At 41.6% G+C, this 16,738-nt stretch overlaps 1 protein-coding gene across 6 annotated transcripts in view; it reads right to left on the reverse strand.

The window, feature by feature from the left end:
• Positions 1-16,738, reverse strand: part of CERS3 (ceramide synthase 3) — a 125,884-nt gene that overhangs the window by 93,340 nt on the left and 15,806 nt on the right. For 3 of the 6 annotated variants that reach the window (XM_058736758.1, XM_058736756.1, XM_058736752.1), the window contains one exon: positions 12,225-12,337. The gene's annotated coding sequence lies outside the window, so the exon portion shown is untranslated. Of the gene's footprint in view, positions 1-12,224; positions 12,338-16,192; positions 16,307-16,738 lie in introns of all 6 variants that reach the window. The other 3 variants (XM_058736753.1, XM_058736757.1, XM_058736754.1) reach the window with 2 other exon arrangements.

Here is a 16,738-nt window from a genome sequence, read left to right on the forward strand (position 1 = left end):
GTGGGTTTTTATGACTCATGATTTTCTGACCTCATGGATACAGAACCCCAACAGGGTGAAAGAAGCCTGCTGAGCCACTTTCTCAAATGAACACCATTAAATTTGACCTTAGGACTGAAGAAATAAAACCATCTGCACCACAAGTTCATCACTATTTGAAGCAACATTTTTGCAAAGTACTAAAAAAAAATGTGGCACTTGAACCCTTGCTGAGGTGAGAACTCCAAGTTAGGCTGAAGTTTTGGGCAAACTATCAAATTCTGGTAATTATCCATGCAATCCCTACTGCTAATTATCCATGCAGTACCGACTGTAAGTAACCCCATCACCTGAGGAGATAACGCTACAGAACATATCTCTTGGAGAGAGGAGAGTGACGAGAGAGTGAGTCTACAGAACAGAACACAGCTCTCAGAGGCCAGTGACAAGAAATGGGAAACTAGGCAGACAACTCTAATTGAAGTTACGGTGTATTTCTGAGCAATAAAGTGATGGAAAGACCCATTTGAATCGATGTTCACCATCTCAGAGCATTATTAGTGTTGGAGGATGTGAGAGTTGGTGAGAGCTTTGGAGACTGGGTGACCGGCCAGATTACAGTGGGACCAGGGTCCTCTGCTAACAAGAAAGGCAACTCCAGAGGAGCAAAGAGTGTGCCTGGATTGTTCACTATTGTACACCCGAGGCTTGCCACACAGTACACACCAAGTAAAGACTTGTTGAATGGATGGACAGAAGGTTTGCCGAGGCTGGCATAGACTTTTGAACAATCAAGGAGTGACGCTAGAGCCAAAAGTGATATGTAATTTAATTATCTAAAAACCATCTCATTTTTATTAGTTGCAAAACAATTTTTAAAATTTGGTGCAAGGGATCAGGTAAATATGTTTATCTACATTTCATCTGTTTGTGTTTTCTTTGGAATGAATTCTACTAACTCGTCCAAAAAAACTGGTTAAGCCTTCAAGATAAACACATAGGAAAACATTAGCAGCTACTTGCTTCCTGTCAATGGCGTAAGGACTGAGCCAACTGTAAATTCCAGCTCTAAAAGCATTTTAAGGGGCATCTGGGCGGCTCAGTTATAAGCCTCTGACTCTTGACTTCCGTTCAGGGCATGATCTCACAGTTCGTGAGATCAAGTCCTGTGTCAGGCTCTGCACTGACAGTACTGAACCTGCTTGGGAGTCTCTCCCTGCCCCTCCCCTCTCGTGCGTGCTCTGGTGCGCTTTCTCTCAAAATAAACAAAAACTTAAAAATAAATAAATTGTGCCATTTCAAATGGATAAGACAATGCAAGTGATAGACTAACTTACCTCTGAGGAATATTTATTGTGATTAAATTAGTGCACTAAAAGCCTATAAATGTTTGGGCTTACAGTGAGAAAACTGAAGAGAAAAATGAATGAAAAATAAATAAATAAATAAATAAACAAAACCTATACTCTGTGTAGAGAAGTAACTGACTTACAATAAGATAAGTAACTCTCTCATGTTAAATTTTACCATTATATCAATTTAAAACCTTGAAGAAATTCAAGACAGACCTATAGCTTAAAAAAAAGAAAAATACAGAGCATTTGCAAACACAACCAGGATATCACCTCAAAGATGTCATTGAGGGGTATCAGGATGTCTTGAGTATTCAATGATTCTTCCTTTTGGTTATAGTCCCCATATACCCCTGGCCCCAGGTTTTCACTGGGCATGTGGCTGTCCTGCCATGTGAGACACTGCCCAACCTCCCCTGTGGCTAGATTTGGCCATGCGTGACTGTCCACGTCAATGACACAGCAGTGGAATTCACTTGAGTAATCTCCCTAAATACCAAGCTGTGTGTCTCTGTTTCTCTCTTTCTTCCATCCTAATAACTAGAAGGAGGGATGACAGGATAGAAGCAATCTTTGAGGCCAATTAGCCCATTATCCTGGCCTACCACATGTCTGCACAGTTACATACAAGAGAAAGAAACTCTTGTTGTCAAGAAGCCATTGAATTTTGGGTCCTTTTTGTTTTAACAGCTCAGACCGTAACTCTCATATATATAGAAAAATATGAAGGAGAAGGAAATAAAAACTACATTGCCATATTGTGTTATATTTTTTCCAGGTAGATTATAAAATCTGGAGACATCTGCTCAACAACAACAAAAATATCACTTAGAGAACAAAAAGGAAGCCTATAGACTGGGAGAAAATATTTGCAATATTTGCAATAGGAAAACATTGTATCTAGAATATATAAAGAGCTCAGTAATTTAAATTCAATAATTTAAAAACTCTGGGGGACTTTTTAAAATAATAAGTCAATTGGGGACCTGTATTTCCATTAGTATTCTGCCTACTGGGGAGCATGCTCAGGATTTGCTCTGCCTACAGGGCTTCTTGTATGGAGCCTGTGCCAATTATCAATTCATTGCCTCTCAACTGCAAATCCACCGGTTTTTTTTTTTGCCTGTCTGTGAACGGGTCTGCTTCCTTTCCTATTTTCCCTTTGCCAGCTGGCCCTGGAGCTCTATCAATAGAGGATGGTGGAGGGATGTTGCAGGATGAAAGGGTTTTGCTTCCTGACTCTGGTGCACTCCCAGTGAAAGGCTCCAGGAGCCCCGGGCAGCCAGCAGATTCTCCCTGGGGAGTTTTGTACTTGGGGAGTGCTGCCAGTGAGACACTTTCCAGTGACTAGGTCTCCCCCGCATTCTAGAGGGCAGATTCCTGGCAAGTTCTAGGGGGCTGCTTTCCAGCCTATTCTGCTGGTAATTCCTCTGTGTCTTCCCCAACAGGTGTGCCTCTGGCGGAGGGGGAGGGGGCGGTGCAGATAGGGTGGCATTTCCTTGCATGCTCTAGCTCAGCCCCAGGGGTCATGAGGGTTTCTAGTTCTTCCTACTGGCCAATCCTTTATTTTCTCCAATCTTGATTGGGCCCAGACTGCCTTGGTGGAAAAGTCCAATTTTTAATCTAATATGCTTAATCTAATATGAATTAACAGAAGTTAAAGTTATTCTGAACAAAAAAAATCAAAAAGTCAAAAAAGCCTCTGAAGTTCCAAAGCAGAAGGGAGAACCCTCTCATTTTTCCCTTCTAATACTGTGTGTAGAGTTTGGTTACAGATTAAATGATGCCTGGAGATTTCAGAAAGATGTGCTTCTCCTCCTCTGCTCCTTTGTCCATTCCAAGGCTTAGGTTAATGTCCCCATGAGTAGCCATCACTTTCCACTAGGGCAATAAGTTCTCCCTGTTTAGTAAACATAATTGGGATATTTTCCCAGCAAAACTAATAAACTCCTAAAATGCCAACTAGGCACTTGGCATCTGTATGGGGTCAAGCTCTCTTTGAAGCCAGGGCTATCCCCTAGTGCCATTCTCTTCAGGCCATGTTTCTCTTGGCTCTGTAATAAAATTTCACAATATGCCTTGATCTGGGTTCCTAGCTTAAATAGCCCGCTTCCTAACTTAAATATTGAGCCAATGAAGTTTAATTCCTAGAAAATCACAACTTACTGTTTGCTGTTGTGTGCAGAAAAACCCAACGTGGGGATGGCTCTGCCAGAGGCTTAGGGTCCCAGCGGCCCCCCCTTTGTTTGGAGGCAGCTCCTCATGGCCTGCCCTCACCTCTGCATGGTCTCCTGGGAATGACCCTGGAACACTAGATCCCTGTCTGCTTTTCCAGGCTGACTTGTGCCTCCCATGCTCCTCACTTTGTGATCTCGCAAGTCAGGTCTGCTTTCAGACTCTTGAGAACAAAACACAAAGTTCTTACCTGCCTCCCAGTATGTGCATTGACTATTCCTTCTGCCAGGACTCCTTTTCCCCATCTTCACCCAACTCTCTCCTCCTAATCCTTCAAGCCCCAACTTAAGCCTCCCTAAGAGTTCCAGCAAGGATTTCCCTGACCCCTGCCCCCCACCACACATTACTCCAAATCTAAACCAAACATTGCCATCGCCCCCTGTTCTTTTCCTTCATAACCTGTATTAAATTTGTAATTACATGTTTGTATGTTGATTGGATTCTGGCTCCCACCTTAGACTTCAAGATGCACAAGAATAGGCGGGACACCTGTTATGCTCACAACAGCATCCCTAACTTGGCATACAGTAAGTGTACAAACAGTAAGTGCTCAATAGATATTAAGGGAGTCAGTATACAGCACAGTAGTCAAGCACATGGATTTTGGAGCAGGCTGCCTGGATTTAAGAACTGGTTCTGACAGTTGACTAACTATGTGCCCCAGACAGCTAACTTAATGTCAATGTCAATCTCTCCATCTATAAAACAGTGATGGTAACTGTACTCCGTGAGTGAGTAAATGTTTGTAAATCACTTTATCACATGCCTGTTAATAAATAATAAATAATAAATAAATAATAATAAATAATAATAAATTGGAGTCAAGCTGTTCAATATCATTTGCCCTTCTGAAGAGGAGGAACTGAAATGAACTTTCTTCTTTAACTTTAAATTCTTTAACTGACACTTCTTAAATTAAGTTATTTAAAAATAATATACAGTGCTGTGATATAGTTAAAACTACTACATTTAAAAAAAAAACATAAATGATACCATCCTTTAGAGTAGTAAGTTTAGGAGTCACCAAAATGTTCAAGCCTACTTAGGAATATATGTGAAACTGGACAAAAAATATGTTTAGGCTATAGTTAATAAATACTACTTCAGTCTCAGTGTTCGTAATAATGATTTTTAAAAATCTGAAAGGTTTAAGTATATTTTGAAATGTTAGCTCTATGCAATAACATTCAGCTAAGACTAACAATTATGATGTTTACCAAAATGAGAAGTGTTTAGACTTGTAAAAAAACCCCAAAATTCAAAATTATATCTATACTATAATGATATGATGGTATATCATCTCATTTTTATACTACTTTATACATATACATCTCAGTGTGTGTGTGTGTGTGTGTGTGTGTGTGTGTGTGTGCAAAGGCAAACTAGAAGGAATGAAAAAATGGTAAAATTCTTGGTGTTGAAAATTTTAAATTATTGTTACTGTTGACAATTTGTTACTGTTGATCCAATATTAGGAAAATTTATAACCGATTTCTGCTTAATGACTCAAATCAACAAAAGTAAATTTTGCTCTAAAAACCATACAATCATCCAGTCCAGCCCTGTACATATGAAGAAACGGAGTCCCAGGGAAATACAGGTGCACTGTCCAAGCAAACCCAGGAAAGCCAGCTTTTTCCCAATACACACACAGTTTCCCATTACTAAAAGGTGTTATTAAGGTGATTTGTTTCACATTAACATTTTAAGACAATCATTTTTTCATGTAAATGTTTCACTTACAAAAGCTAATGGCTGATTTGAAGTAAGGCAAGTTTGTTACCTACCTAAAACTTCTCATAGCCTTCTTAAAGATGCAAAAGCTAACTATGAGAATATCTTTTGTACTCTAACAATTTCAGAGAAAATAGAGTGTGCTTCCATAGCCAGTAGAAAGATCTATCTATATAAACTGACTTGAGATGCCAAAGGTAATGAAGATAAGAGAGAAAATGCAGCTTACGGAGACAGGATTCACCAAAATGTAATTCTTCCAGATGCCTCTTCAACTTTATCACATTTCTACTTTATCTCTGTTCCAGTCATTAATTGACAGACATTGCCAAAGTCCAGCTCAGGGCCAAAAACGAGGCCCTGATCAAGGATGTTTACTGAGACCAGTCACATGGCTAAGAACTTGCAGAAAAGCAGGTATGACTGAAATCAGAAGGATGTGAAGCAAAGTTACAGAATAGATAAGTCTTAGAAGCATGTAAATCCTAGGGTTCAAAGAAAACGGGCCGAGAGATGATTGGGAGGGAATCTATGAGAAAGTTACATAGGATGGATTGTTCATAATTCTGCCTTCAAAGGTAGAATTCCTCCCCACCCCCACCCCCCATTCTTTTAAAGTTAACTTTCGAAGTCTAAAAGGTAAATGAATAGCTGGGTAACTAGGCAATGCTGTTGCAATGTAAAGAAATTTTAACCCAGTTAGCATCACATCACCGTTTCCTTTCCAACTGCTATTAAATATTTTGCTCCTCTCCACCGAGTCCTTTCTTGCAAGCTGTCTTCCCTGGCCTGGTCAGTCACCCATCTTGCTCCACAAATTACCCTGTTATTAGTCACAGGCACAAGTGAGTGATGTAGGCAAGAAGGGGGCTGGGAAGCTCACTGACGGTGACTCACAGAAGAGCCTGAGGAGACGCCCTGGTCCTGTCTCAGTTCTCCCATTTGAGAGACCAGAGGATTGGCCTCGTGTCTGCAGAGCCCTCCTGGGTGGCGCGGAAGGGTGCTGCTGCAGGAGCCTCCCCTCCATGTAGTCAGAAGAGTCAGCAAGACTGTCCCACAAACTGCAGGCCCGTGACTGATGAATATAATCAAAAATTTAAAAAGAAGAAAAAAAAAAAAAGAATGTAGTGCTTCACACACCAGCTCAAGTAGCTCGTTGTCTTTCAACCAGTCACAAAACTTGAGAAAGAACTATGGCTTTAGTGTCAGAAAGCCCAAGGTTCGAGGGCCAGCCCTGCCTCCTAAAACTAAGTGAACTTGAGCAACTCAGTCCCTCTGAATCTTTGTTTGCTCCACGTGCTCCATGGTGCCAGTCCTGCCTTCCACAGAGACCTATTGCAGATTTAAGAGTGATTCGGTATGTAGAAATACCTGAACACGGCAGAATGCTGGACCTATGTTACAGAGTCATGGTATCTTATGATCTTAACCCTTACCGGGTCTGGACAAGAATCCGACGTCAGGCTGGTTTAGACAGTAGGATTAAATTCTAAGTTTAAAAAGATTCCCCAAGGGAGAGTAAGGAGACACCCCTGCACCTTCACAACTACGTTCTCCCCATAACCTGCACATTGCTCACTGCTGGGAAACGATAACCAGTTCCATTTCTTTCTTTCAGTAAGGGAAGCCTACGTGATGGACACAAACTTTGCCAAACAGAAAACTTGGAGACAGTCCTGCAGAGGCAATACTACACAGTGTCATCTAGTTCAGACCTTCCCGATGATCAGACTCCCCTAGGGTGATACCCAGACCCCAGCACCCCCCAACCACGACACACCGTGGTAGAATTTCTGGGACAGGACATGGGGCAACCCTAGGCCTATTGGCTTACCAAGGAATAGGGGTTTGGGACTCTGAATGCTCATCGTCACCCTTTCCCGATACCTGAGCTAGGAGAGTGCATGACTTCCTCTAAGCCTTGAATTCCTCATCTGCAAAATAGGCACAATATTTTTTACTTCTCTACAGTCTAAGTCGGCATTAAATAAGGTCATGTGTCTAAATCACTTTGTGTAACTTGGGGCGTCCAGGAAGTGCTCAATAAGCTGTAGGTGTTAGTACTGTCACTATTTACATTTCCTCATCAATGGCACCATGGCCTTCCAGGTGGCCCAATAGTCAGCCATCATTCACTGGCTTCCTGCAATACCCTCATCAGTGTTAAGGCTGCCTAGACCAAGTGTTGGCAAGGCGGCAGCTTTTCTGAGGGATGAGTGTCACTTGACGCGGTAACTCAGTTCCTCAGTGACAGAGGGATTTCTTACCTCACTAGAACCTGTCTTGGGCAGTGTCACCAAAGGAGTCATTTTATGAAAGAGAGTAAAACCTAAAGGAGGGTGTGGGGCCCCATCTTGATCAAGAAAGAATCTGGAACATTCCTCTCACAGATGAGGAGGATGCCAAATTACTTTCAGGGAAGGACATGGGGTTACTAAGGCACACTGATGAAGCAAGCCCAGATTTTAATGGTTTTAAAACATATGCTTACGTAATACTTAAAGGCAGGGTTTCCTGTCACACAGCCTGCTGCCCCCGCAGAATGAAGCAGTGTTTGGAAAAGAACAAGATGACAAAGATTCTAGAAATCTTCAGAGGAGGGTGAGTTGTGGTGGGTGTGGAAGCTTACAGTATGGGGCCCAGAGGTAGTGAAGGAGTGCAGGAAAAAAATCCCAACTGCATGTTCGCAAGGGCCTTCTTCTTTGAGTCCGAAATCACAACAAATTTAGGACAATAAGGGGCACGTGGCTGGCTCAGTCAAACGTTCAGCTCCTGATTTTGGCTCAGGACACGATCTCACGGTTTGTGAGTTCGAGTCCGCAGTCGGGCTCTGCACTGTATCAGCACAGCGCAATTTAAGTACAGAGCGGGAGAGACAGAGACAGAGAGACAATAGAGATCAAGAGAGACAGAGACAGAGACTTAGGGAGGGCATGTGCAAAGTCTAGAACATAGGGAAAATATTTCATTTATTCATTTTACAGCTTTTGATTAATGATTAAATCCATGGCTTCAAATTTAGAGCAATTTTGCCTGCAAAAGTGGCTGGAGGGAAAAACATCCTGCATATATTGTATGAAAATGCAACATTATTTAAAAATAAAAATTTTCCTAGGTTTCCAGACTTTTTTTTTGAACTTTTTAAAATTTATTTTTATTTTTTAGAGAGAGACTGAGAGTGTGAGTGGGGGAGAGGGGCAGAGGGAAAGAGAGACAGAATCCCAAGCAGGTTCCATGCCCAGCTCAAAGCCCAACATGGGGCTCGATCCCATGACCCAGGGGGTAATGACCCGAGCCAAAATCAAGAGCCGAAATCAAGACCTCGGGTAATGACCCGAGCCTACTGAGCCACCAGACTTTTCAAACATACATTCTTTCCAAAAGGGTATCCTTAACTTTCTCCCCAAAACATAATTTTCATTTCAGTCTCTGATTTCTGTCTATTAATGCAAATCTATGCTACAAACAAGAGAAAACACTATGCTAACATATACAGAGTTCCCTATGTCAAGGCCACATCTTGCACCCAGTCAATACCCTTTTCCCTGGGGAACATACGTCGGTCATGTGCCAGTGTGATTTTCCAGCTACTCCTCTATTGATCCTAATTTGAGGTCTACGGCTTCCTAAGCCTTCCTTTTTAGAGACCTTTTTCTTTAAGCTAAGACTTTTTTCTCCAAGAAATATAGTTGGCTGAAGTGTTACTGGGGATGACTAATCCGAATTTTGTGAGCAGGGCAACATGTGAACCTAGGGGAAGAGACGGTGGTGCAACTGGACTAGAGAGGACCCACAGGGCAGGCGGCTAGCTTCACGTGCTGAACGGGGGGATTCAGAGTTCCTCTGTGTCACTCATGTTAGTGAAGTTTAAATATGGATGTCTTAAGGCCGATGTGAAAGACAGCAATGCTCTGAAAGATGGTGAATGAAAGGATTGCATGATATTCAACAGCAAAGATCCCAAGTGCAAGAAGTGTATGAAATATAAGTGAAAGAGACACCACTCTAGGGGCATCTGGGCGGCTCAGTCGGTTAAGAGTCTGGCTTTGGCTCAGGTCATGATCTCATGGTTCACAAGTTCCAGCCCCGAATTGGGCTCTCTGCTGTCAGCACAGAACTTGCTTCAGATCCTCTGTGCCCCACCCCGACTCTGCCCCTCCCCTGCTTGTCCTGTCTCTCAAAAATATGTAAATATTAAAGAGAGAGAGAGAGAGAGAGAGAGACACTAAACTTGTGTGGAGTCTCTTAAAATATACCAAGAGATCCCTATTGGAGCCTCAGTGAAGTCCTTTCGTTCAAGGGTGGGGAGAACCCTAGATGCTTCTCTTCCCTGCCAAGTGAAGCTGTTTCTCAGTAAATTTTTCTTCCTGCTAGTTTATGAGGTTGGGAATGTTACTCAGCTGTCAGTCACCTTATGAAATCTAAGCAATTTCAACCTTTGCCATGCTGTCAGGTGGATGTTTACAGGGCGTGATGGTAGAGAGGAGTCACATTTACATAGTCCATGGCAATTCTGAAATCGCTCAGCCTTTGTCACTCTGTCATGCATCAATTAGTGATATCATTAAGCACCAACTGTGTACAAAGGGCCCTAAGCTTCATGCCCAGGAGCAGTCCCACCCTTACACCCTGGCCTTATTTTAAAAGATGCCACTTTGGCATTCCTCTGGCCACACTTGTCTCCCACTGGGCAAAGAGTCCATAGGGCCAAGGCTACATGCCCCCACACACACCATAGCCCCTTTCTAGACTCGCTAGGGCTGCCTAGGACCCTAGAATTCCATGCCTAAACAACCTCTAAGTCCACTTCCAAGGCCTACATGGACACTTCTCCAGGTGTATCCTTCAAAAAAGTGACAGCACAACATACCCTTAGGCCTAGGGATGGCCAAAAGGAGACTGTTGGGGAGGAGACAAGGAACTCACACTTGGGCACCTACACTGGGGCATCTGCACACATATGTCCTGGGCTTCTAGCCCAGCAGGACAATTTTGGGGCTGGGAAGGGGGATAGGGCCAGGCTGAGGGCCACCTAATTCCACACGCACTCCTGCCCTGGGCCCTTCCAATGTTAGGGGTGGGCCTGTCTACAGGGCCTCAGGGTAGGTCTGCAACTCTAGAAAGTCCCAGCAATTCTGGAAGCCAAAGATCTACCCAGGCTGTGCAGCCACCAGAGGAGACAGAAATCCTCATGTAATTTCTGACTGTCCAGCTGAACCACTCCTTCCCAGAGAAAGCGCCTTCTTCATTAGCAGAAAGTAGTTTATTCACTCCAGCTTACACATGCTTACCCAGTTTCCCCTCTAGCAGACTACTGCTTCACTGTTGGCTCTCCCCTCACTAGAAGGTAGGCAGGAGAAATAATATTTGTGATCAATGGGGTTTGTGTTTAGCAAAGCTTTTGGTAAGGTGTAGAAAACTGTAGGCTAAAAGGCAGGGGTGGGGTGTGTTGGTCATGAATACCTTCTGCATTCTCTACTGACCCACTAGGAATTGCTTTGGTGGGATGTGGGGCGAAGGCCCCTGCAAGCAAGGACTGTGGGCTCAGGGGACAGGGTAAGAGATGTGATTCAGATGCCCAGCGGCTCTGATATCTGCTTTTGCACCTGTAAACTGGGAATAGCAGCATTATCTTTTCACAGACCTTTACAGAAGTTCAATGAGGAGCACCTGGGTGGCTCAGTCGGTTGAGTGTCCAACTTCAGCTCAGGTCATGATCTCACCATTTGTGAGTTTGAGCCCCAGATCAGGCTCCATGCTGTCAGCTCAGAGCCCACTTGGGATCCTCTGTCCCCCTTTCTCTCTCTGCCCCTTCTCTTCTCTCTCTCTCTCTCTCTCTCTCAAAAACGGATAAACATTTAAAAAAAGTTCAATGAGATGATCATAATTATAACGATCATAACATACATCACAATTTACAAAATTTCCTTCCTCACATTCCACTCATTGTATCCTCAGAAAACCATGCCCTCAATTTACAGATGCAAAGTGAAGGTTATAGGGATAAAGTTACTTGCTCAAGGTGACCCAGAGCTAGACTCAAAGTAAACTCTGAGGGTAAAAAGGCTATTTCTCTTTAAAGTACCTGGTTTTGCCTTTCCTCAAGTCAATATCTGTAAATGTGCGCTGTGAATAACTCTTCCCCATACAAATAATCAGTTCTGTCACTTGTGATGACTTTGAAGCAATGTGCTTTTGTTTTTTTTTGTTTTTTTTTTTTTTTTTAAATTTTTTTTCAACGTTTTTTTATTTATTTTTGGGACAGAGAGAGACAGAGCATGAACAGGGGAGGTGCAGAGAGAGGGAGACACAGAATCGGAAACAGGCTCCAGGCTCCGAGCCATCAGCCCAGAGCCTGACGCGGGGCTCAAACTCACGGACCGCGAGATCGTGACCTGGCTGAAGTCGGACGCTTAACCGACTGCGCCACCCAGGCGCCCCATGAAGCAATGTGCTTTTGAAAGTCCTTCTCTCACAGGGAAGAGACTGGAAGCTGGAAAGTGCAGGACAGATAGAGCTAACCTTTCCTTCCTTCTGATTAGAAAGGGGGTTCGGGGAAATGGGAAGGGGAGGGTGGGGGCCAGACCAGAGCACAGATGGAGCTCTTTGCCACCTGGTGCTCTCAAAGGAAACTTTCACTCAACCTCTCTCCTCTCAAAACAAAACAAAACAAAACAAAACAAAACAAAAAAACAAAACCAGAATATGGACCTACAGTATTTCATAGAGAAGAACACGGCACTTGCCTTCCCCAGACACCTCTCCTCCCCAGAACACGTAAAACAATATCACATAATAATAAAGCTTTGGGTCACAGCTGTAGTTTTCCAAGATCACAGCTAAGAAAACACAGTAGAGATAAAATAAAACAAAATGTAAAATAAATTAAACAGTAAATGTACAAATAAAATGAACAGTAATTACCTTGAGTATAAATGAGAGCTTTCTGCAGAGGAATTCACGTACTATATATGTATGTATGTGTATATATATATGTATATATATATAAAAGTTTCGCCTTCACTTTCACAGCATCCCTGCAGAAGCAGAAAAGGGAAACATAATTAACAGTCTATACAATTATACCCATAAGTTTCCTTCTAACTCTAAAACTTTAAGTCAGGGTTACAAACCGGTGGCAGATCTTGATATAGGCTGAATTGGACCTCCCAATCAGTTTGGGACCTACATAGTGCTTTAAAACAATTTGAGCCAACATTTCAAATTTAGGAATTTTCACATAAAAATCCAGATCTATAGTTTCATTTGAAAAGACCAGAAGATCTGGAAATAATCATAGGACCTGCAGGCCTTAAGGGAGGCACAAGATTAATCACCAGGCCCTGCTAATCACTGCTAATTTGTTACCTGCTTTGCTTTCTAAGCCATTTAACTTTGTGATTCCTTATGTCTCTAAGATTTATCAATGTGAACTATGTCTTCAAAGTCAGTGCAAGTTAAGTAAAGATAGTATGAGCCTAGCACAGCCTCATTTAATGATTATAGTTTGTATCAGCGCATGGTGTTTGAAGGAGCCAGTTGTGACCCATTAATGCACTGGCTCTCAACTCTGGCTCTCTATGGGAATTACCTGGAAAATATTTTTAAGCCAAGCTCTCCCCTTAGACCACATAAATCAGGACCTCTGAAGGTGCCATCCTGTCATCAGTATTGTTGTTATTGTTGCTTAACAAACATATGTATTAAAGCACAGTGTAGGATAGTAAAGTAACAAATCACTAAAGTAAACACACCTGTGTTAGAACCAACAGCCAGACCAAGAAACAGGGTATTACCAGCATCCTAACCCCTGCATTTGTGTCCCTTCCCAGTCACTACCCCACTTTTTCCAACTATCCTAGACTAACTTCTAACAGGAAGGATTAATGTTGCCTAGTGGAACTTATATGAACAGAATCCCACTGAATGCATTCGTTTGCATGTAGAGTCTTTCCCTCAACATGTATGACTAAGATACATCCAGGTTGATGCAGGTAACAGTGGTTGACTCATTTTCACTGGTGTTTAGTATTCCATGGTATAACTATATCGCAATCTATTTTTTTATTCTCCTGTTGAAGGAAATGTGGGTTGTTTTGAATTGGGGGCTGTAACAAATAATGCTACTATTTGTTAACATTCTCGAACATACCTTTGGTAAACATACATATGCATTTCTGTAGGGCATATAGTTACGTAGTTTTCTAAAGCTGTTGTGCCAATATATACTCCCACATGTGTGTATAAGAGTTCTAGCTGCTTCACATTCTCACCAACACCTCTGTGGTCTTTCAAATTTTAGCCTCTCTGGTGGGTGTGTAGTGGTACATCCCTGTGGTTTTAATTTGCATCCCCCTAATGGTTAATCAGGGGAAGTACCTTGTTTCATATTTTTGAGCATGTTTCATGTTTCTTGGCCATTTGGATATGCTCTTTTGTGAAGTACCTGTTCAAATCTCTTGCCCAGGGGTGCCTGGGTGATTCAGTTAGTTAAACATCTGACTCCTGATTTTGGCTCAGGTCATAATCTCACGGTTCGTGAGTTTGAACCCCGTGTTGGGCTCTGTGCTGACGGCACGGAGCCTGTTTGGGATTCTCTCTCTCTCTCTCTCTCTCTCTCTCTCTCTCTCTCTCTCTCAAAAATAAACATTAGGGGAACCTGGGTGGCTCAGTCGGTTAAGCGGCCAACTTCAGCTCAGGTCATGATCTCACGGTCTGTGAGTTCGAGCCCCGTGTCGGGCTCTGTGCTGACAGCTCAGAGCCTGGAGCCTGCTTCAGATTCTGTGTCTCCCTCTCTCTGACCCTCCCCCGTTCATGCTCTGTCTCTCTCTGTCTCAAAAATAAATAAACGTTAAAAAAAATTAAAAAAAATAAATAAACATTAAAAAAAATCTCTTGCCCTATTTTCTATTGTGTTGGTCTACCTTTTTTAATGGACCTGTTTACTGATTCTGGACATGACTCTTCATTGTTTATATGTATGGCAAATGTCTCCTTCCTCTCTGCAGCTTGTCTCTTACTCTTTTAATAGTAAGCTTTGATGGAAAGAAGCTATTCGCTTTAGGATAGTCCAATATATAGATCTTTTTCATTATGCTAGTACTTTTTGTGTCTTGTTTTAAAAAAAAATCACTGCCTGCCCCCAGGTCATGAATATATTCTATTTCGTCATCAAGAATGATGTTGTCCAGTGGAAAAATAGTTGGAGCCAAATATGTAACTGAAAGTTTTCTCCTAGTCACATTTAAGGTAGTAAGAAAAAAAGTGAAACTAATTATAATGATGTATTTTATTTAACACGATATATCTCAAATACTATCATCTCAACATATAACCAGTATAAAAATTATTAATGAGACATTATGAATTTTTTCTCTCTGGTAAGTTTTTGAAATCTGGTGTGCGTTTTGCACTTATAACCTGTCTCTACTGGACCAGCCATATTTCAGGGACACAATTGCAACAAGTTGCTAGTGGCTATCATATCAGAACAATGCAGATTTAGAAATTATAGTTTTACCCGCCACACCTAAATTAACATTCAGATGTGCATAAATTTCGAGGTTAGAATCAGGATTCTAGGTTTTTCCCCCCGTCTGTATATTCAAATGCCTATCCCTTCTGTATAGTATCAACATGATCATAAATCAAGAGTCCAAATAGATGGAGGCTTATGTCTAGAATCTCTAGTTCATTTCATTGGTCTACTGTGCTTTTGGCTTTAGTTTCTTTTCTTTTCTTTTTTTTTTTTTAAGTTCCCTAGTTGATTCTTATATTCAGCCAGTATTGAGAACCACTACCAGTAGGTCACAAAATTTATTAGTAGCTATGACCAGAAATTTTATGGAGTGGAATGGGATGGAATAGAAGAGAAAACATCAATACGTACCCAGTATTGTTCTGTGAAACTTTCATTTCGGTCAGGGTGTGTGTGTGTGTGTGTGTGTGTGTGTGTATTTAAATTGAGATCTAAAAAGTATTTCTTACCATCAGTGATGTCCCCCCCCCCAAAAAAAAAGGTCTGAAATCTACTACAATAGTGCAATCTGTGAACCAATTACTTGGGAAAATTCAGCTTGCATGTTATCTTATAGTTGTCATCTAGAAATGCTCTGAAGCTTTATTCTTATACCATTGGTTATAGACCAAAGCAGATCTCCATTTGAAACAAGTCAGGGAAAGCCACTTACAGCTAATAGGACAGGAGGAGCTCATTATAAAACCCTGCAACTTTGACCCAAAGCGGAATATGATAATGAATTCATGATGTGAACATTACAAATGAAAATTGCTAATCTGCATAATTTGAGATTTGTTCAGCATCAGCAGATTTTATGGTCTTCAAGTTTTAATGGGATGTCAAACAAGAAAACAAAATTTGAGGGGAAGAAATTGAAGCCAATTTAGCTATTAAATGATGTTAAATAACCTTCGTTATTGAAGAAAATGCTCTCAGAATTTTTGCTTGAATTTTGAAAGGATTATTTTAATGTTCGGCTTATGTCAAGATCAATCTAATCAACAACTATTTATTGACTATCCACTAAAATATGTCTGGCAAAGGAATCAAAATAAGAGGAAAACACTTTGTTCTTGCATACAAGTACTCTGTAGAGAACAAATGGATTGTGGCATACGATTTTCCCTAAGTACTTCATTTTAGAACATGGATATAGTAAATAAAAATGATTTCAAGCCCCTTAATGTAACATTTTGTCTCTCCAAATGTAATATTTTGTCTCTTCAAATGCATGCCTTATCTGTGAATTTCACAGTTTTCCCATTAAGAGATAAAGGAGGGATATACTTGGTGGTTATTTCATAAGACATACAAATGTTGAATTATTATGTCATATACCTGAAACTAACACCATGTTCTATATCAGTTATACCTCAAAAAAAATTAAAAAGCTGGAGACCTGTTTTCATTTTTCCCTTCTCCAGTCCTAGTGACCACATGTCACATGTTTCAGAAGGCCCAGCTACAAAGATGGAAGAAGAACCATCTATGACAGAAAGAGAAATAAACCTTGGTTACACACACACACAATATATGTATCCTTTGGTTTTATTTTTATATTATCCACCTGCACGTAAATGTATGTGTGCAAGAGAGAGACTGTGGTGTGTGTGCGCGTGCCAATCTTTAAAAAAATTTTTTTTTGTAATGTTTATTTATTTTTGACAGAGAGAGACAGAGCACGAGCAGGGAGGGGCAGAGAGAGAGGGAGACACAGAATCTGAAGCAGGCTCCAGGCCCCGAGCTGTCAGCACAGAGCCCAATGTGGGGCTCGAATTCACAGACCGCGAGATCATGACCTGAGCCGAAGTCGGACGCTTAACCAACTGAGCCACCCAGGTGCCCCATGTGTGCCAGTCTTAAAGAGATTTGGAGATTTTCATTAAATATCTCCATTTTTTGGATATTTCCTGAAGAT

The sequence above is a fragment of the Neofelis nebulosa genome, chromosome 7 (genome assembly GCF_028018385.1).
Source record: "Neofelis nebulosa isolate mNeoNeb1 chromosome 7, mNeoNeb1.pri, whole genome shotgun sequence".
Taxonomy (NCBI): Eukaryota; Metazoa; Chordata; class Mammalia; order Carnivora; family Felidae; genus Neofelis; species Neofelis nebulosa.